This window comes from Lagopus muta, chromosome 15 (assembly GCF_023343835.1).
Source record: "Lagopus muta isolate bLagMut1 chromosome 15, bLagMut1 primary, whole genome shotgun sequence".
NCBI lineage: Eukaryota > Metazoa > Chordata > Aves > Galliformes > Phasianidae > Lagopus > Lagopus muta.
Window position 1 is genome coordinate 5,008,760 of NC_064447.1, and position 20,445 is coordinate 5,029,204.

Below are 20,445 nucleotides of genomic sequence, written 5' to 3' on the forward strand. Positions count from 1 at the left end.
ATGGAGCTCTGTAGGAAGACAATTTTTGATGGAGATGAAATACTGTCTCTGCAATTTCAGATGATTGATTTTTGTTGATTAGGTACCCATCAAAGTGCAGTCGGCAATGCTCTGGGTATGATCATAACACAGTGAAGAAAGGGGCAGCTCATTATCTGAAGAGAATCAGCCTGCCATCCCACCACCCTCCCACCCCCACATTTTCTATTACTGCTTAAGCAATTTAGGCCTCACAAAACTGTGCTATTTGGAAATAGGTACTATATATATATATATACATAATGTATATACACCAGGCTGCTATGAGAGAGAGTCCTTGATATGCAAAATAAGGCATGCAAAGATTTCATTAATTCTATTTATTTTTAAAAGTTTTGAACAAGCATAAATAATCCTGTGAATATTCCCTACTTTCTGTAGAAGCAGCTTGGTATAATCAGAAGAACAGCCTTCAATTTGGCTATTCCCAGAACAGGAGTTTGCTGCTAAATCATCTCTGTTATCAGTGGAGCTCTAAAAACAAGGCTATTGACCACGAGACAAATTTTGTCACCAGCTTGATGTAGGAGTCGGTTTTGACACAGTGTTCTCTTCTCAAGAAAAGCTCTATTGAGAGCTGATGTATAAAAAAAGTTAAGCAGAAGCTTTTGCATAAGTGAGAGTGAGACATCTGACTTGCCCAAGCTTCTACTGCACTCTAAGCAGCTCACTGTCCTTTATGTCTTTGAAAAACCTTCCCTCAAACCACCGTCTTGTAAAATGTGCTGGGAATATGATAGTAGGACATTATGTCTGCACGTGGATTTTGATTTTGATATTACAAGGCATGTTCATAAATCTTCCAAAAACTCCAATGTTTTCACATCATTCATCCTTTGCCATTTGCATCCTTGCTTTTTTCTGTCCCATAAAATCAATGGATTCTAATTCAACTGACAATTATTTGTGGACCTCAGAGAAATTTGCTGGAAGCAATCTTAAAATGTCACTTTATACTGGCAGGAAAGTTTTGCCATTCCTAGCAGCAAGGCCTTCATGCACTGAAGTGCCTTGAAGTCACCGGGATCTACCTTTGTGCTAGCTTTGAATCTGGTTTTGCCAGCTGTGTTTTGGATTCATATTTTACAAGACTAACTCCTAACAGAAGTGAAAGCTTATGTCAACTCAGCACTACTGCTGTGGATTGGGGATTTTGAGAATTTATTACAGAAATGAGTTTGTGCGAATATTTATGCTTCATTAGTTACCCACTGGTGTGGAACGTAGTATGGGAACTTTGTACTTACTGATTTTCTCAAGTTAAACTGCCAAACTGTTCTTGACTGATATTCCCATATTAAGTGTGTGCAGCTTTTAACACTTGACTTAACAAGTGCCTTTAATTTCACTGAACATAAGTTATTGATCATGGTGCTTGTTGCCTGGAAGCTCCATTCCTGATTGTTAATTGAGCCATTGATTTTTTTAACGCTATCATTAACCAAAGGGTGAGTGCCGTATTGCAAAGTGGTCTGCTCAGAGCAGGGAGGGGAGTGGCATAGCTGACCGAAAAATACCTTTGGAACACCAATGATAGCTGAAATCAGCTGTTGGCTTGAGAGAACTGCACTTGATTTGGGTTTGATACAGCAAAAGGAAGGTTGACAGGAAAGTTCTGCAGATTTCAGGGATGCCAGATCAGACCAGATGTTAAGTGTAAGTTCTGTGTGTTAGCTGCTTATCATGACACCAGATGCAGCCCAGTAGGCCTTACGCTAAAAAGCTCATCACAAAAACTCAGACTTTAGCACCCGAAGAGCTCCTCATTCAGAGATGGCAGCTGGCTGGCCAATCTTCCACGCCACACAAGGAACTCGCCTGTGCCTGCAACTCTCTGCTCAGACCGTGCTGAGGCCAGTATGGCCACACTAATTTATGCCAGCCAGGGCCTTATAGTCACTGTTACCCCATTAACTAGAAGGTTTGTACTGGACAAGTGAAAAAGCCAACAGCAATATCAAGTCTGACCACAAAATGGAAAGCAACATGCCCATCTGAGATGTATAACCTGATGACAGCAAGGATAAGATTAAGAATTAAGGTGAATAATGATGCCTTTGGTAGGATGGAGGTAGGATGGAGGTAAGTGTAATACATACACACATCGTATTTGTACGTGCAAGATCTTATGGATATGACCCCTAACTGAATTTTCTGATGTTCAGTGTCTTATGTGTGAAGGAATGCAGTAAGCAAGTACCAATTTAATTAAACTGCCTTGTCAGGGAACTAGCATTATTATCCGTGAGGTCTTCTCAACTACTTACAAACTTCAGAGAAAGTCACCTCTGCTCACTGAAAACCTTTTGCTTGTATTCCATCATGCACAGTTTTTATGATTTTTAAACGGAATAAAATAGACAAACAACGTCTCAAAGGCATATGATGGAATTTATTTTCCTCTTATCTTTTGGGCGCTGTTTTTATGAGCACATATCACAGTATTCAGAAGCAAACTGTTTCTTCTGAGCTGTTGTACAGATTTACATGGTGACTTTAAGTGGCATGAGAGTAGATGCAGTCTAGATAGGTTGAAAGGATTCATTATTGCTGTCCTTGCAGGACCATATCTAAAAGAAATAACCTATTAGAGTAGAGGCTATAGCAGAGGTGCTCATATTCATGAACCCCTGCAAAACACTACTGCAGTTTGACAACTGTGGTAAGGAAGTATTCATGAGTTTACAATTCGAAAGGTTTGAGTTCTTTGTAGTTCTCCAAACAGTTTCCAGAAACTATTTTATGACAGTTTTAAAAAACTTCAAAGACTTACACTCTTGGGTATACCAGCTTTCTCTGCAAGACAGGAGTGAGGAGAGAGGTCTCGCAGAGGTAGTAATGATTCAGGTGGCATCAGCTCTCCTCATTTCCTGACCTTGTGTGGCTGACAGTTTTAGTGAGGATGGAAACAATGCTGATTTCTGAAGACTGTCAAGTGCGAGCAGTTTTCTGCTGAGTTGTAGGAGGCTGGAGATCTATAAACCTTTTTAAGTGCTAAGAGGAACGAGAGGGCATTGTTTTCATTGCAGCTGGTCTGTGAGTCAGAAAGAGAATAGTAACTATTGGGGGATGGACCTCTGCAACTAGGCTAAGCTTTATTTATTAACTAGTAAAATTTCTTAAAAGGAGAGTGAGCCCACAAAAATTGCTTAGGTCTGTGGCTGTGGACAAATAAATATGAATGCAGAAAGTATTATAATAATACAGCATTAAATTATATTGCTAAGGCAACACAAGTTCTTCTACTTTGAAAAATAGGCCTAAATGTGAATAGCATTTCAAGACTATCCAAAACTAAAATTGTTATTACTGGAAAGCAGCACTCTGCAAATAAATCATTGGCTGCAATTTTTCAAAGGATTTGTCTGACTTAGGCTATGATGTTTCTGTATTAACTCCTTGGACCTATTCCCAGCTCAACTGGCCAGAGATTTTATCATTCAGTATGTATTTTTTGAAATAAAAAGTCAAGTATGAAACTAGTGGTGTGCCCAGTTGGCCCTGGGCGGTCTGAAATGTCACCCTAGGACTTCATTACCATTTAGTCCCTAGCATTTGACCATTTTTTAGGAGAAGTCTGTCAAACCAAACGTACTGAGATCTTCTAGAGATGTGGTTACATTCTTTATGACTAAAAGGAAGCTGAGGAGGTGCAATTACTAAAGGACATTTGGAGGTCCATCCTGTTTGAGCTTTCCCTTATTTGCCAACTACTTTTTGAAGCAGAAACTGGGTGAAAAGGGTATAGTGCACTCCTGTGGTACTTCATCTATGAGATTCTATTTGCCTACCTCCATATTAAAATGTGTATTTCTGTCTTTTTTGTGTGTGTGCCGAGCAAAGAGGCGCAAGTAAGAATTTTCAGGGTAGCACATCATAAAGTAACAAATTTCATTTCCAAAATGCTTGTCACTTCCATGATGGTCATACACAGATCTCCCATTTCTGGATGTTTGGTGTCTGTGGTCAGATGTGACAGTGGAAATGGTGCCAACTGTGTCATGGCTGCAGCCAAATCCTGCCCCTTTGAAACAAGAGAGGAGAGAAGAAAAATGCTCACTTTGGGGGCTGTGCTGGCAGAGACAATACTTGGACTGTAACAGCAGAGGGAATGTCTTCATTTGGGTGAGGTTTGCAGCTGGATGGCAATGCTTCAAGCTACCATCTTCCATCTAATAAGAATGCTGCTCTGCGTCCAGAACAGCATCAAGTACGTCAGCTCTTCTAGGGATGAAATTCTTCATTAAGCTACAATATACACTTATTTATGGTAATCCCATGAGACACCTTCAAGATTTTTACTTACAGAATAACTTTCCAAAATTCCAGGACCCAGGCCCTTTGTGAATAATGAATGTCTTCCTAAAGACTTGGTAGGATTAGGTTGTAAGGGCTTTTATTACCATGTTAGTTTTTTCTGATGAAATGCCGTTTTTATGGAATTTTCCCCTATTGAACATGTGCGTGCTTTCAGATCCTGGCTGGAGAAATCACTCAGTCTATGGCATTCACAGCTGCTTTGTCCCCTCTGCTCTGTTGTGTTAAAAATAAAATAAAAACCAGCCTGACTCTCCGTCAGTTCGACTTCTGCCTGTGCAACATTATTAACTGATCCTGAGGTCCAGTTCTGAGCAATCCAGGGAAGGACACTGGTGCTTTGATTTCTCTTATTTGACCTGTCCAGCTGAAGAAATAAGTTCCAAATACTGTCTGTAAAGTTAATATGAACAGCACACAGAATTTCATCCCACCAAAGGGATTTGTTTTTAAGCTTCTCTGAACTCCAGTATCTGGACGAAAGCTCTGGTGTTTAGAATTAATGATGTCTTGGGTTAGCTCACACAGCTTGCAGCGCTCTAGGTACTGCGGCTTGATGACTGTCACTGTTGGTTGGGTCAAGGATAGCTGCCACAGACATAATCGGCACGTTTCCTCATTTTATCAGGCTGGTGCAAGAGGCAGTCATTTTTCCAGGGGACAGAATTAATGGGTGAATGTGCTGTGGGGCTGGCACATGCTGCCTCCAGTTTAATAGCTGAATTAGAATCTTTTTAAAGCCTTGGCACCAAGAAATGTGATTTCCCGATGCTTAGGGCTAATGCTGTGGTAAGTGCTGGGAAATCTTGACTGATAGTGCTAAGAGTTAACAGAGACAAAAAATGAAGCACAATAAATCTTACATGAAGTGTCTGGCTATGTATGAATTACATATGTGCATATATGTATTGGTTTGAAAGGTTTGTTCACATGCAGAGAGAGAGATTAATTATACTTTAACTGCACTTAATAGGATCATCAAATCTAGTATTTTTTTGCTCAGTATTTCATCATTGCTTCTAGTGGCCAAGCTTGGTTAGGGGGGAAGATTTATAGCCGCCATGTGAGAAACTGTATCAAATAAATAATGGGGTCAAATTAAAAACATTGATTAACTATCATTCACTATCCTGTAATCTCTTAATGACAAAGGTCTAATTTAAGAAAGTTGAGAATCGGGATTAAATTCTTAGTTGCTATTATTATTACATGCGTTCATTAGATTCTGGAGGAGTTCAGCAGAGATTAAAAAGGCACCTGTGAATTAAGACCAGCCATTAATGGGGAGAGTTGAAGGGGCTTATCCGCATTAATGGCATTTTTCTTATTCAGATAGACTAATTCATGGAAGCATTAGACTTTACAGGTTGTCTGTGTATTCATGGATTTTGTCTGCCTAGTTTATCGTCAGAAAATTTGTAGAGCACCTGGAAATATAATCATAGCCACTGGATTGCATTTACTAATCAGAGGAGCCGAAAGCTAATTAGAGGGTTTCACAGGGCAGTTCAAAGGGATACGTTTCAGCCAGTTCTGCAGTCAGTCCAAAGAGATAAAATGGAAGGCGAATGGGAGAGGAGGGGAGAAAAGCTGTTTGCTTTAATTGGCCTGTGCATGAAGCTATTTATATTTAACACTGCAAGTTTCAGACTGGCCTCAATGTGCCAAACTTAGGAGGGTCGCTGACCCTTCTGAACCTGCAGAACTCCCTCAAATATATGAACAGCCACCTTTATTAGCTTACTTGAGCATTCGTGTAGGAGCAGAGCCAGGCACAACCACACCCCAGCATTTTTTGCAATTTCTTGCCTTCTTTCAGTGATGTGTATGCAGTCTGTGAGTCAGGAGCACGAGAGGTGTGCGTGCCAGCTCCATTCAGCTCCAGTTTGGCTCCAAGACGCCACAGCCCACCGCTGTGGCAGCTTCACTGTTTGGAATCGTGGAATAGCAGTGGCATCTTCTGGGAAAATCCACCATATGAAAGTACCGCCAGAGTACTTCCATCTGTGCAATGGTCATAATGGTAGGGCTTCTCCAGCCCTTCCCCAGCTGCTATGGGCTTGACATCAGCACCTTCCAGCTGAAAGTATTTGCTTCATTACAGCCTCAGTGCTACAGAGAAAGACAGGGGGCTGGTCAGGTCCGGGTCATCGTGGAGAGATGACTGTCCTAACATCATCCGATGCTCGATGTCTGAATGAGCGCTGTCTGACACATAGGCAGCCTTGAAGAAGTGAATTCAAAATAACGCTGCCCTGTGGAATATTTGTTTCTATCTTTCCTAATAAGGCACTTGCTTGTGATCTTCAGCCCCTCCTTTTTTGACATTTCTAAGCCAGTTTCCTGATGTTTCGTTTTCAGTAAAGAGGACATTATTCCTGCAATCTATCATTATGAGGAGTGCTGCCTACTTCACAGAAGCTCTTGCAGCCTAACTGGAATCACTCGATGATTTGGATCATTAATATATTGCAAAATGACAATAAGAACTGAAGTGAGGGGGCAGGCAGACACAAAGCACTGATGAAGATGTATCTGCTCTGCCGTCAAAATTCCACTTATAAATATAGGAGCAACCATTGGATTTCTCTTAGCTAGAAGGTGAAGCTTTAACACACCTAAAGAGTATTGATTGTTAATGCTGTTGGTCTGTTTGGGAGTAGATTGAGAACACCTGAGTCTGCTTTGCCTCCAGTTTTTGTGTCTGAATTTTAGTGTGAGCTCTTTTTAATCGTTCTACTACCAAAGCATTTTCCTTTTTTGAAGCTTTGTTCGTTGTTATGTTGCACTGTAAAGCACTTCATTTTCTGGGTCTTTTTTTTTTTTACCTTTGGCATCACTTTCTGAGTTCTGCTTCGTCTCCTTTTTCTGGGAAAAAAAAAAAAAAAAAGGGATTGCTTTTAATTGGATTTCATACTACCAATGATGTTTTTAAAAGGATGCAAGCCTAGGAACAGTGGTAGTTCATCTCCTCATCTGCGGCAGCAGCACTAATCTTGTACACATTGGCATGCATGCAGGGCAATAAAAAGTGACATGAAGTAACATTTCAGTGAAGAATTGTATGCAGCGGAGCCAAATCCTGTCATTTAAGGCTTTCTGTGAGGTGTGATTTATTCTCATTTGCAAGCTTTGTGAGAATGTGTGAGTGTTGGGAATTATGCTTATACTTTTTAAGCTTTGCTAGTGACTGCAGGTGTCTGTGCCTTCAGGTTCCCAGCTTGGCATTCCAGAGAGGCTTGATTCTTGGCACACGCACAGTCACCTTGTTTAGAAAAGCTGGACCCCGAGTCCAGGATCTCAAGTGGAACACCACAAATCATCGGTCTTGAAGACGAGGGCTGTAAGTGACTGGCCTACGTATCAGGCTCCAATCTAGCAGAAGAGCTTCTGAAAGTTCTGCACAGTTGTTAGTATGCAGAAATTTTATTTTATTTTATTTTTTGCTCCTAGAATAGGAAGTGAAGGCTGATGGGACAAATCACTTCACTTTTCACATTATTAGTCTTCTGAAAGCATAGATCAATTGCCCAGAGTGGTTTCTTCCTTCTTAGAGGCAAATATATAATCTTATTAATGATAATGTTTTTTTGCCAACAGCATGACATTCTGTATTGTTCAGCTTAATAATCAGCATGAAACCTATTAAGTGCATAAGATATGGAGCTGGAAATCTGGGGTGAAATCTTTGCCACTTGGAAATATTAACTAACGTGTTTGCAGTACTGCAATCTCCCACAGTTAACATTCTGGCAATTACAGAGATACAAGTTTTAAAAGATAAGCTTTCTGTTTTGCACTGTACCCATGATTTACCCTGTAGTCAAAATCCAAAGTAAGCCTTTTTGGTTGTTCTAGAAGCTTGGAAGAGTTTAATTTAATTTATTTTGATTGTGAACGCTTGGGAACTTCCTGGTTCTGACTGAGCCTAGCAATGACTAAATCCTCAGAGCATCTCTTCTCAAGCAGTGCTGATTTGGGGGGCAGTAAATCAATTACCCAGCCAAGGATTTCACCTTCTTGTTTTTCCGTGTTTCTATATTTTGTGTTCCTTCACTGTCATTTCACTTCTAACTAACAAGAATGCAGAATTAAAGTTGGTTTTATCAGCAACTGTGAATGTCTCTGCGTAGAGTCAATTTTCCTTTCCTTGCACGTGCCTGTCTCAGTTGCTCAACTGTGTTGATGAAAGTTTGAAACTTCCCCTTCACGAGAGGTCAGTGAAGCTTGTAATTTGTCACTTCAAGACATCAGTTCCTATAGCAAATCTCTCATTAGATTTTCCCTGTGCATATCAGAGGCTGAGGTCATATGGCCCCAGGTTGTCTTGTCTCTGAGGGGAGTGCTGGCATTGGAGTATTTGATTGCTTCACCACAGCTGTGAATTTGAAGAAGTCAATCTCTTCTGGTTTGCACTCCCTCTAGAGCATATTGCCTCCTCTGCACAATTTAACAGTGATTGGCTGTTTAAATAGCTTTTGAATAAGTTTGTTCTTAAACATGTTTCCCCTAGTTATCCTCCATGTAGCGTGGAGTTTCTGCTCTGAGTAGCTTACTGGTTTGCCCTGGTGCTTCTCATGTTCTCTGCTCCTTCTAATCTTTTTTTAAAATGTAGCAGTGAATAGCTAGGGAAAGTCATGTACTCTTATGCTTCTGCTGCTGTGAAAAGAAATTGATGCTTATCATTGCGCCTGGAAGTCCACTTGCAACTTTCCTGTTAAAACCATTTTTCCATCTGCCAAGACACGAATCTCTCTGTAATTACTTTCCCAAGGGTTTCTGGTAGGAAGGCTTCCTGCAGTCACTCCATGACACATTTCCTCCTCATCCTTCCAGTAGACTTCAGCTTGCTGAAGCCTCTCACTTCGGGTTCCTTTTCTCCACAGAAATTAGGTTGTGAAGATGACTTTCCATGCCCTTTTGATTTTTCTGTTGGGCGATGTATGGGAACTGCTGAGTACCGGCCTGAACCACTGATTGAACACCTGGGAAAGGACCCGGTCAGCTGGGAGCACAGGTGAAGGCAATTCTTTGTGACCAGAAGGGGTGGAGCCTGGCTGCACCTCTCTTAGACCTCATTTAAGGATTGACTGAGGCTGGGGAGAGATCTTTTGTGGGAGATTCCTCCTTGGTGAAGTTTTTCTCTGTGATCCTGGAATCTTCTGATGTGGGTGAGAAATCTTTTTCCTTTTTTTATAGCACCTTTCTGTCATGCTGGTTGTTTCTGTGACTGTTGAGTGTAGGCAGCAGAACAAAGGAGCAGGCACAACAGTTGTAGGGGTGTGCTTCCCCAGCATTCTGTAGCTTGAAGCAGGAGGAGGCTGTCCAGAGCCTGCAGCTGGAGCTGGTCCAGCTCAACCCTGCTGCTCACTGATGGGAATCTCAGCTGAATCAGCACGGAGCTGGTGCTTTGTGCCTTGAGGTTAGAAAAAAATTCATCTAGAAGACCTGGAGCTGCTACTGATGCTGGTCTGGTTTCTGTAGGAGTGGGGTGGCAGCGTAAAATGATTGGGCAAATGTAACACTTCCTGTGGCAAGAATATGAAGAGATTTACTCTATATGCATTTTACTGCACAAAAAGCACTTCTGTGATGAGAGAAAAAGTATTTTCTGAGGGAATGGAAAATGTGATGATCAATGAAAGATTCGGGCCTGCTGAGGCACTGGATGCCGATTGTCCTTATCTTTTTAATTGCAAAGTAAGGAATCAATTTCTGTCCATTAATTTTTCATGATCTGGTCACAGTGATTACAAGAAAGACTGTAAGCATTCTCTGCACTAATCCGTATCTGTTCTAAACATATACAGAGAGAGAGCACTGGTCCTGTTGGCAGCTATTGTAGCTGTGCAGGTCAAGCATCAAAGAGAGGGCAGCGCTCTTTGGCCTGACAGGCTGAAGTTGAACTTCCAGTATTTCTGTTTTCCTTTGAAAATCCTTTGCAAAACAAAAGCATATTTGTCTAAAGGTGTTGCGTAGTCTTTCTATCCTTGTGTTAAAGGAAACATTATAATAGTATTAAAAAAAAAAAAATCCTAAAGTAACGTGACATTTGTCACTAAGCAGAGTGGCAAACTATTTGTGTTTCTAATAGGAGCCACTGGGAAGAGAGAGATTTGGGGGGAAAATCAGCCAGAGGGAATAGGCTGATGAAAGCTTTAAGTTCTAAGAAGGTTTTATTTCTTTGCTGCTTTGTAGTTCCTCTGGGTAAGCAGGTAAACCTGACAGTTCAAACTACATTTTCCTCAATATCTCAAAATTCATTCAGCCCCCTATGTTTCTAATTATTTTTCCACCTGAGAATCAGCTATTTTGTTTCAGGCTACAGCAAGGAAAATAATAAAGATGCATCTTTATTACCAGGGTCAAAGAAGAAAAAAGAGAAAACTCCTTGCATCCTTGATAGCATGCAGCATTTTGTTTCAGTTTCCCTGAACCTGGGTGATTACAGTAAGCTGTTAGCACCTAGGAGGAAGGGAAAAGGAACTGAATAATTTTCTTTGCCCTCTCAAATGAGTAAGCTCTCTTATTTAAAACTCACTGATTTTGTTAATATTACTATATAATACATTCAGGAGATTTTCATCGGCAATAGAATCTGGTAACTTGGTCTTGAGAACTGTGGAAACCACGAGCATTAATTGCAGTTCTTATTCTGGAAGCATAAGCTTTAATTAAGCCTCTAAGTAGGCAACCTATTAGATTTTCCTTCTTCTTACACAGTGACAGGGAAGCATATAACAAATTTTTGACCTACTCCCATTTTTGTTTCTCTTTTGCTTTGAGTCCTTGATGCCTTGAAGAGTGCTTCTAACAAAAAAAAAAAAAATTATATCCAGAACAACAGCTTAATGGTTCACTTGATCCGTGTGAATTCTGCTGCAGTTAGTGTGTAAGGAATTTCAATGGAAAAAGCACAGCATGGATACAAACTCAAAGAGCCATCATTAAATGTTTTGGGTTTGTTGTTTAATAGCAGAGAAGAGGGAGTGGAATTCCTCACAGAAGGAATTTACCAACAGTAACTTGAGAAATTATTTATAGGTATAATTTATAACCAACCTTCAGAAACTCAACCTTGTATTATTGAAATGGGATTATTCATAGAGCTAAAGCTGTTCCATAAGGCCAGGGCTGAAATATGGGGATAATATGCTCTGTAGTTTTGCTTGCACCTAGAACACCTTAAAATAGAAGGTATACTGCTTCTGGCCAACCTTCTGAGGAGCTGCCCCTTCCATTGCCCTTTTTCCAAGGAGGCCTTTCTAGTCTGGTGAAGAAACAGATGCCTCAGGAGCTACGTGTGAGGGTACTTGGTGCTCTTTGCAGATGTTACATTTTAGGACTTTCACAGAGCCCTAGAAGACATCAGTACTCTGCAGATAGTAGTGAATGTGTGATTACTGGATCACGAACCTAACAATGGAACTAGTAATTTTTCTAATGAGAAAATCTTTGGAAGCTGGGCCATTGTTCTACGAGGTCTATTTCTCCAATCTTCCATCCCCTTTACCTATGAGAAACTTGAGGGAAAATTAACTATAATTTATGACAGAAATAACTTTGTCATGGATATCAAGCCTACTTATTTTCCTTTCATCTATATTTTAAAAGTCTGTTCATATAATCTCACATACATATTTAAAACTCAAAATATTCACTTTATATCTTAGTAGCAGATTTCGTGTACTCTTCTGCTTCATTAGACTAGTTAAGCAGTTTTGCCAAATAACTACATTAAGACATTTCTTATCTTTTGCACTTTCAGAGGACAGACTGCCATTTTAACTCAGTTATGCCAAAGATCCAACAACGTGGTCCACAGAATGAAGCTTCTGAAATGTGGATGGTGTGACAACAGATCTCTGATCCATCATTGAATTATTTGATAAACTTCAATCAGCAGAAGCAAGCAAGATTCACAAGAAGTTCCTTTGTAGGTAAGATAATTAATTTATTAAATTCTTTTTATCATCTGAGAGCAAGAGAAACTGAGATATTCATGGATGTAGTAGAGCAGAGATGAAGTTCTGTCACTTCATCTGTAAACTAAGGAAGTTAGAGTTTTTGCTAGTTTTTATGTCTGTGATTGAGCCACTGCTTCTTATTACAGTAAGTGATTGTCATGTGATGGAGTATGTCAGAGAGCTGATAACTTGGTCCTGTACCTTGTCTCATTTTGTCCAGTATTTTGCTGTACTATTGCAGCAGGCTTGCTTACTGCATGAGCTCCTTCATGTGTAGTTTAGCATCAATTGAAAACAAGACTCCTCTTCTGTGGATACAGAAAAAAGTTGTCTGATCATTCTTTGAGGGTCCCGGATGTTTCTGTGCTCAGGCAGTGTTTAGCTTTAGGTCTGCTTATTTCATTTAAACTGTCCCCGTGCAAATGCCAAAGTGCATTAAAGAAAAGTGTTTCTGTAGTTTGAAGAGGGCATTTTTGTTACTTTTCTGTGTGCTTAGACTTCAGATAGAGAAATAACTGCTACAGTCAAAGTAGATCACTTGAACATTTCCAAGTAAGACTTCTTGTTGAGATTCTCTTTCAATAGATTATTAAGGGAATATCTGCAGAAATAAGATTTTTCTCACCGCTTTCTGCTTTCTTGAAAAAGGAGAAAATATGAGAAAAGCAGAGCTGAAGTCAAATACTGTAAACTTTACTGACTTAATTGAAAATGTTACCACTGTCAGCTGATGGCAGGAAGACTTGAAGTTGTCTCACAGTAACCTCTTCATTTCCTTTGCGTTAAAAATACAATATGAGATCATTACTTTTTTTTTAGAATTGGAAAAGGAAGCAGCCCTTTACCTGGCTTACCCAGTGATTTTAGGTAACAACCATTGCACTGAATTTTCTCAGATATCTGACGTTTTTAATGAGTCTCGCAGACATTTCATTTTCTTTCTAAGTGCCAATTATCAATCTAAGGGAATGGTGGGTAGTTTAACATGAACTGTCAAGGAATTTTATAAAATTATCCTGTCAACACTGTGCTCTTCCAGCAGAGTTAGAGAAAGATTACGAGAAAATGATATTGTCATTTAATTTAAGTGTGTGTGTTGCTATTATGTGTATCTTGCTATTTCACATTACTTATTTCTTATACTGGCAAGTACTGGCTGTCATTTTATTGCGCATGACTTTGTTATGCTTACTGTTGGGCAATTTGTTAGTTAGATGGCCTGAAAACTTCAGGTGTCAAATTGGGGGAGGGGGGGGTATCTATGCGCACTTGAAGTGATGATGTTTGGCATCATGATAGGGTAATGTTGGAGTGGGAAACAAGATTTCAGGCACAGTTGATGGTCCAAATATTTTAGATGTGTTTTCACTTTTTCAGTCATCAGTGGAAGGCGTAACGGTACCCTAAACCGCTTTCACTTGGAAGTGTGTTTTTAAGTTGTTTGAACATTCAGAATTCCCACATTCTCTCCAAATCACCAACCTTATTTTGCTTTTTAGTATTGAAATTTAAATCTGAATTCAGATTCTCAAAAAACTCTGCCAGCTCCACAAGCACGTGTCCGTAATCATTTGAATCACGTGGCATAAGCATTGCCTGTGAAAACCAGCTGGGCTCTCCTGTAGCAGCAGAAAGACCTTGCTGCAGGTTGAGGACACCAGTAAGTCAGAGGACCCAGGCTGGGTAATAGCAGCTATTGTTAATCCTGATGGGCAGGAGGACTAGGCTCGGATTCAGTTATGATTCTAGTTTCAGCACTACAGAAGAACTCCTTTGAACCTAGCTGTGTATTTTAGGTCAAGAAAACCAATATTTCTTTCCAGGAGTGTTGATAGCTCTTCAGCAATGTTAGCTAATGAGCATTCAGTTTCCCCTGCAGTAACAAAAGATTTTTCTCCAGACTTTTTAGGAAAATTTTGGCTTCTCTCATGGCTACCCTCAATTATTCCTTTGTATTCTGAGATCTGTGTCAAAATAAATCCTCATCCCTGCAGGATAGTTAAGGGTTGATGGAAGTACGTATATGGTGGTTGTATTCCCTGTCAGAATCTACCTCAATAAATAATCACTGTACATGATTTTGCTTTTTCTAAGTAATCTCATCTCCACAAGTGACTTAACTGAAATTTTCAATTTGGCAATACTGAAGTCTATCAAAGTTTTCATTGTTGAGAATCTCATTGTGTTTTTTGCGTTGTCTGGGTTGTTGGATTTTTTTTTTGTAATGTCTGCATTGTTCTTTGAAGACGTGGGCATCTTTCTCTTGTATGGTAAAAACAAGCAGTTTGAAGTGGCTGCAATACTAGAAACTAGAAAGCTGTAGAAAGATAGGAAGTAACAGATTGTCCTTTAAGAACTGGCAGACTAAAGAAAAATACAGTATTGAACAGAACTCAAGGAGGAGTTGGTGGGACTCAGTAAATCAGCTTGATAAAAGATTAGAAGAGGCTCACATTAAGCATTTTTTTCATTGAAGAATTGGAAGATGGAATGTTGAGCAAGGCTTTGGATCCAGGGAAAGCACTCACAAGCTCTGTCTGCTTGAGTATTCTTTTAAAAAAAAAAAAGTTTTCCTGAATCATGGTCTCAGTCCTGGATGATGCTGATTGCTTGACTGAGTATCTGCCCGCTACTTTTGAAAGTGAAGAAATTTCAGAGAACTGCAAATGCTTAACTCCTCTGTAAATCAGGCCATGTTCATCTCCCCAAAGCAAGGAATGGGTGCACATTTCAGTCACCATTACAAGAATGCTATTACCATCTGACTAAGTCTGGCCTTCAAGTTTTTATTTTTAACTGAATGTTTTGTGATTTTTTTATGCCAGTAGGAAGAAATTGATCTGTTCTTGCTACTTAATGTAACTATTATATGCTTGCTATTTAATGTAACAGTACGTGTACCTAGCAAGAATTAGTAGCCATGATTAGAACCACAGGGTAATTCTGGTTGGAAGAGATCTCAGGAGGTCCCAGCCCAAACTCCTGCTTCAAACAGTGTCACTTGTGAGATTAATGTGCTTCCAAGTACTTTCTTTTTATACTTCCCAGCAGATCACAGGTTAATTCCAGCAAAGTGATAATTTTGCCAAGTGCCAATCACTTCTTTAGAATTTTTGCTATTATCACTTTCATAGGCTTTTAATTCATGGGTTAACTATGGGAACTCAGTAATGCGTAGTGACAATTCTGTAGACCTTTAAAATATTACACTCGTTATTATAGTAACTTTCCTCAGTTCCAACAAGTGCTAGAAATACTATTAATACTGTAAGTTATGGATCCCCAATGGAAGCATTTAATTTCATGGCATGTTAAAGGTTATAACAGCCTATTAAAAAGGGAGAACAAAATCTTATTTTTCCACCCCCACCAGCCTCCCTTCCCCCCTCCCCCCCCCCCCCCCCCCCCAAAAAAAAAGAATGGAATGCTTAGTGGTGTTCTTTAAGAGAGCAATGTATCAAAACCCCAATCTCAAATTTTTTTTCAAATAATACACTCTTCAGGGGCTAACCAATGGAATGGTGCAGCTGTACTTTTTAGCAAATACTGACTCACTTCTAATTCAGAAGAGAATGCTGAAGTTGGGGAGTATATGATTTTTTCCTTTCATCATTCTTCCTCAGATTGCAAATAACCAAGAACAATTAATCACAAACATCAGCGTAATCATTATAACTTAAGTGCACAACCCTGTGGAGGCTCAGCTTGCTTGCGTAGTCCTTTTGGTTTAAAACCGCAGGTAAGGCTGCAGCATTTATGGTGCATTTTTGGAAGCTTTCAGAAATTTAGTTAACCCTGTGTGAGCTGTGGGTTTGATTGAGAGTCTGAAAATAGCCCTCCAAGCTACTGGAAGTGATGGAGCCCTGCTGGTTGCTTTTCATCTCCAAAACCTGTGGGTTTTGTTTGCAGCCCTACATCATAATTACATTAGAGAACATAAATAACTGAATATGAGAGATGAATTTTGTATAAAGGTGAATAAATGAAATATTTAAAAACTAGGTGCTTTATTTTGTTGCCTGAGCACCTGTTTCATTGTCCGTGGTAGCCAACAGGATCCTGTCCATTGGCTTTAGCAGACACTGTGCTGATTCCTGGGACTATAGCTGTAAATGAGAAATATCACAGAAGAACAAAAGCTGTAAGATTCAGGAATGCGAAGTAGCATTAAAAATTAATTTCTGCCTGGTTGGTACCATCTGGAGCTAACAAAGTATGCTAAAGATCATTAAAATAAAATTAAAATAAAATCTCAGCTTGAAAATCACTGAAGCTTCCGTCGTCCCACCCACCTCTCCCAAGGTGTCCGTTTTCCTTCATTTTAGTTATTTAGACATTTCATATAATCGCATCACCTCAGTGTTTTGGTTTTTTTTTTAACACCTTTGTAGTGTCTTGGAGGCACTACAGTGGGGAAACAACGGTTGATGAGGGTTTGGCTAGTCGAGGAGTGCTGTTAGGCAGGTCCAGTAGCAGTTAGTTGCTCTGGAGAACTTGTAAGGAAATGTGAAGGTGTGAAAGCTGGCAGAAAATGAGAAATTTGGAAACGCAGTCTTCGGTCGCCATCATTACTTGATGGGAGCAAAGGCTCTGAATATGAGAGCCAGCGGCCTGAACACAGAGTGACTCAAAGTGAGAGCAAATCAGAAGTTTCAGTAGTTAATGTGGGAAATAATTTGTGGCTTTATCAGTGAAGGAGCTGTATGTAAAGAGGGGATGTGGGGCCATGAATTGAAAGCCGAATGATTTAGTACAGCAGGATTCTTTTGAGAGTATAATGAGCTTCTGCCCCTAAATTAAAACTTTTCTTTAAAGATTTTTGAATCCAAAAATAACTATCAAGGGAGTTTCACAGAAGCATTAATTACTTTCATTCCTGAATCTGACAGTGATCCAAATTCATGTTCCAGCTACCATCCCTTTTCCTTTATAAATTAAGGTTGCAGAGCTAAATTATTGGCTTCAAGGACTGCAAGGGCAATTTTCTACATCATATCTCATTCCCAAGTTGAATGTTATACGTAGATTATGCACAAACAATGCTGAAAACCTTTATGGCAATATCCCTTGAGCCAGTAAACTCTTTGTCTACTAAACAGAATTTCCTAATGATACTGTGAATGTATGTGGCTGCCTACAGTGGAATTACCTCTTCTCTAATCCTCCAGTACTCTGTCTTTGATTTGATTCAACTATTTTTTTCCCTTTTTTGCAGCCCTACAAGTACTATGATTTTTCTGAGTGGTTTTTCCATGTGTTCCTTAATTATCCTGTTTCATTTGGCCTTGCTAAATGTTTTTGCTTAATAACATGAAAGTATTGATACAAGAAATGGATTTATCTTTCCGACATGTGTTCTGTTCCAGTTATCACTAACTTGGATTGTTGATGACTTATTTTTTTTTTATTGGGCTGGTAAGAAAATGGCTAGTTGTCTGTGGTGATTTTGTTCAAACAGGATTGGAGGTCACTCAAATGCCGTGCTGCTGACTGGCTTAGAGTGCATGTTGTCTGCTGGGGAGTTTGTTTAAACCACTAGCTGAATAAAATATACTGTGTGGGCAAAAAGATTTCTTGGTTGTCCAATTTCATGTACTACTTCAGTTTTGTCAGAGTATAAACATAATTAGAATATCACATGTCTGAAAGGCAGTATTAGAACAGCAGCAGCTTTGTGGTACTGTGTTGCTTTGTGCAGCACCAGCTGAGCTATGCTTGCAGGCCTACATCTGAAAAAGGAGTCTTCATTTTCTAGAAAGAAGTTTGGATTGAGGTGAGTTTTAGATGAGTGTAGATGTTGGAATGGGCATGTTGTTTGCTGTACTTGTTTCTTTGAAGCCCTCAGCTGGCACTTGGCCTTCTGCACGTGTGTGTAGTTAAGCTTTGTAGTTGCCACCCTCCCTAATTTCTATACAGAGTGTAGGTTTTTTGGTTTTCTGATTCAGCTGTATCGGCAGTTGGGAATACATTCTGAGATTCCCTTTGGACAAAATTTGAACTGGCTTTCCATGCAGCAGCTGTGTCAAGCTGTGTAAACCCATGACAGCATTTTTTGCTTCTGTCTAACTCTTGGATTTTGTTTCCACTCACCAAAGGTTTAAAAAAACCTTAGTTTGGGCCACTCTGGAAGGCCTCCCGTAACCAGGGAAGCTGAATAGTGTAACAGATTATCAGAGAATCATAGAATTATTCGGGTTGGAAAAGACCCTTAAGATCATCAAGTGCAACCGTCAGCCTAACACTGCCAAGGTCACCAGTAAGCCATGTTCCATTATGCCATGTCTACACATCTCCTAAATAATTCCAGGGAAGGGGACTCCTCCGCTACCCTGGGCACCCTGTTTTGGTGCCTAACTGCACTGTAGACTTTTTGTACATTGCAGACTGCATTGTAACAATTGTAGAAATTGTTCCTTATATCTGACCTGGACCTCCCTGGCGCAACTTGAGGCTGTTTCCTCACTTGTTTACAAACAGAGACGTGCACATCAGAGGCACTTTACTTAAAATTATTAGAATGCAAGAAGTAATAGGATGAAATCCTTCCTGTGTAAATAGAATTTTTTTTTTTCTCTGGTCCAGTTTTCTTAGCAAGGGAAGTTGCCAGAAGGGTGTCTGCCACAGTGTGTGTAAACCTGCATGCTCTTTTGGTCATTGAATTCTTATTTTCCTTGTGTCTTAACCAACCCATTGCCCTTTCTCTGGCACTTATTCAGCTTTGAAACGTTTAAATAGGGTGGCAGAGAAATTTACTGCAGTATTTGTACCTGTTATTTGGGAACCAATGGGGAGAAACAATCTGGAATCTTTTGCAAGAGAACAGAGGAGAGGCTTGTTTACCAGATCTCGCATTTCTGGCAAACAGCTGGCTGTAGTTCTAATAATGAGCTGCCCATAATTGGAATGTATTTAATCCAAGTTAACACACATGCACTAAACTTGCTAATTGGGAATTTCTCTTTATAATAAGCACATTACTCTTGCTTTTTCAAGTAATGCTAACACGCTGATACAGCAGAGAGACTGCACCTCGCTATGTGAATGCAGCCAGCAGGCCCCAGTGCATGGTAATTTTTGAAGAAAACATATGGTAAGAGTAATGGCTGAAGTCTGTAGACAGCTTGCCTAAATTACAGTGCATCCATTGAAACCAGGACACATGCTAAGCTGCTGAAAGCAAAGAGATGTCATTAAAAAATGATTCATATACCTTTGCCTTAATGAGTGCTCACACTTGAGGATTGCCAATTGCCTGATCAATAGGTTTGCTGCTGCACAAGGCAAAATTCTTTGTACAAGCAAAATATTATGATTACTTCTGTGTGTTAGCTTCAGCGTATACGCTTTTGCCTTACAGAAATTTGAAAATAATATTTTTTTCTGAAACCTGCCTATATTTGAATCTAGTAAATAAACAATCGTGTGCTGCCATATGGAGCAATTTCATAACAGCACATGGTGAGGTTCTAATGAGTTTTACCATACTGTGCCTGACAGGTGAAATTTCAGCTTTGATTACAGGAGGCCAAAAATAATTCATCCAGGCCAATAAAGTTTGATTTAGATAAGACTCGATTATTTTTGCTATCAGCCATTAAGATCTGTTCTTTCCTCATTTTCATTTTCAGGCACGCAGCTTGGCAACAAGCAGTAATGGATATTTATTGGGCTATCAAATCCACAGAGACTTGTTTATTTATCTGAGTACTATGATTGTTGGTGTTCCATAGTCCACTCACTGCTATCCTTAAAAAGGTGTCATGTTTAACAGTTGTTTTCATGCTTGATTCCTGGACTTAAAAAAAAAAAAAAAAAAAAAGTGCTTTGAAGTTGCTATTAGTAATGCAGTGTCTGGAGACCCCATTATGCCAGCCATGGTACAAACGAAGAGGCAGACCTGGCGCAGGAAATGAGCCCAAACATCACCAGAGCAGAGACAGCAGACTTGGTGCTGCAGCAGGTGGGTGCCTCTGTTGAACTAGTGGTAGCACGCGCTCTCTTAACGAGACCTACTGTACTGATGAGGGATTACAACACAAAGCAACATAGGTACTGCCAAGCTCAAGTGGAACTGAGTCTGCTTGCTGCTGGACTGCACATTTTGGGGTGGACAAAAGCAGGT

General features: G+C 39.8%; 1 protein-coding gene across 2 annotated transcripts in view; it reads left to right on the forward strand.

The window, feature by feature from the left end:
- Positions 1 to 9,444: 9,444 nt before the first annotated feature.
- Positions 9,445 to 20,445, forward strand: part of METTL22 (methyltransferase 22, Kin17 lysine) — a 207,405-nt gene continuing 196,404 nt past the window's right edge. Inside the window, exons 1-2 of one of the 2 annotated variants that reach the window (XM_048962130.1) lie at positions 9,445 to 9,527; positions 12,125 to 12,296. The gene's annotated coding sequence lies outside the window, so the exon portion shown is untranslated. Of the gene's footprint in view, positions 9,528 to 12,124; positions 12,297 to 20,445 lie in introns of those variants that run through there. The other variant, XM_048962132.1, reaches the window with a different exon arrangement.